The sequence below is a fragment of the Cebus imitator genome, unplaced genomic scaffold, assembly GCF_001604975.1.
Source record: "Cebus imitator isolate Cc_AM_T3 unplaced genomic scaffold, Cebus_imitator-1.0 Scaffold472, whole genome shotgun sequence".
Taxonomy (NCBI): domain Eukaryota; kingdom Metazoa; phylum Chordata; class Mammalia; order Primates; family Cebidae; genus Cebus; species Cebus imitator.
Genome location: NW_016107787.1, coordinates 1,073,535 through 1,075,167, shown reverse-complemented (window position 1 = coordinate 1,075,167; position 1,633 = coordinate 1,073,535). Strand labels below are relative to the sequence as shown.

The window sequence follows — 1,633 nt, the reverse complement described above, 5'->3', positions numbered from 1 at the left end:
CTTTTTTGTTCATAAATGAATTTATACTATGCATTCCTCTTGGCAACCCTCTCCTTTCTGTGTCAAGTGATACATTTTTACTGTATCACTCTTAATGATGCAGTGTGAGTATTCCATTACACCTTATTTATTTAATAAATTTTCTGTGGTTGGACACTTAGGTTGTTTCTTTTATTTTATAACCTTATATATATTATATATTTGCATGAGTATTCCTTCAGGCTAAATTTCTGAAAATGCAACTGCTTGGTCAAAGAATCCTCCAGATATTTTTAGATGCTTGATTTGGTTGCCAAACTGAAGCTAAAGAGTAGAGGATTTATTAGGGGAAGTGTAGTGGGCTGTACCTGGAAGGAGATTAACTGCAGTGACAAAAATACTATTATAGAGATTGGAAACCATGAACTACCTTGCATTTATAATTATGGCTGAGGGAGGAAAGGAAAGGAGACAGGACATTTTCCCAGACATAGTTTTCCTTGTAAGGTGGAAGCATGCTAAAGTGGAAACCTGGAAAGGTACTGTATTGAGAGCTGCTGCCAGAGATCTTGGAAGTTTGAGCTTTGGGTTCAAGATTAGCTGCCTCATGGGAGGTATGTGATATTAGTTCTGCTGTTCAGGTTAGAAATGTATCACTGTAGTAGTCAGCCCCTGCTGCAATTCTACTAGGTTTAAGACAACCCCCAGGTCTCAGTGGCTCAGAATAACAAATGATTATTTCTTACTCATGGTCTGCAGGTCAGCAGCAGTTTCTCTACTTTATGGTGAATATTGGATTCAAGATATAGGTCTCTCCTGTGTATCTTCTTCTGGGACTCACAATGAAGGACCACCAGCTACCAGAGCATGAGTTCCCAATAGGGTAGACAAGAGAAGACCCTGAAAATGCTCAAACTGCCACCATGATCTTCTCTGTCTAGTTTCTACTGGCCAAAGCAAGACACATGACCAAGCCCAGTGTCAGAAGGATGAGGAAGTAGGCTCTACTCTAAAGGGAAGGGAAGTAGAGAGAGGGAATTTTTGCTGAATAATATTCAACCAACCATAGCAATGCTGAAAGATATTGCACATTTAATGAAGGTGTTGCATGAGCTAGTTTTTCCTGAAAGTGCTCCAAGCTGAGAAAGAAAATGACTTACAATAAAAGAATGGAAAGCAATGAAATGAGCAGCTTGCCATGTAATTCCCAAAGAGGAAACCCCTCACATAGTTTCTAAGTGCCTCTGAGTATTACCACTAGGAAAGTGGGTTGAAACTGTTGCCTGAAAGCAAGGTGGATCCTGCTTTTGAGGGGCTTTTATATACATTATTTGGGGGGCATTCTTAAAGAAAAATAATGTAAAATTACAAATATAAATTAGATTAAAAAGTGTTTATTAAGAATAGGAAGATAGGCCAGGCACATTGGCTCAGGCCTGTAATCCCAGCATTTTGGGATGCTGAGGTGGGGGCAGATCACCTGAGGTCAGGAGTTCAAGACCAGCCTGACCAACATGAAGAAACCCTGTCTCTACTTAAAAATGCAAAATGAGCCAGGCATGGTAGTGCATGGCTGTAATCTCAGCTACTCGGTAGGCTGAGACAGGAGAATCGCTTGAATCTGGGAGGCAGAGGTTGAGGTGACCCAAGATCA

General features: G+C 40.5%; 1 long non-coding RNA gene across 1 annotated transcript in view; it reads left to right on the top strand.

Moving 5' to 3' along the window:
* The window catches only part of LOC108291936, a 7,259-nt gene that overhangs the window by 5,286 nt on the left and 340 nt on the right, over nucleotides 1-1,633 (top strand). Inside the window, exon 2 of the long non-coding RNA XR_001820095.1 lies at nucleotides 974-976. This is a non-coding gene — a long non-coding RNA (uncharacterized LOC108291936). The remainder of the gene's footprint in view (nucleotides 1-973; nucleotides 977-1,633) is intronic.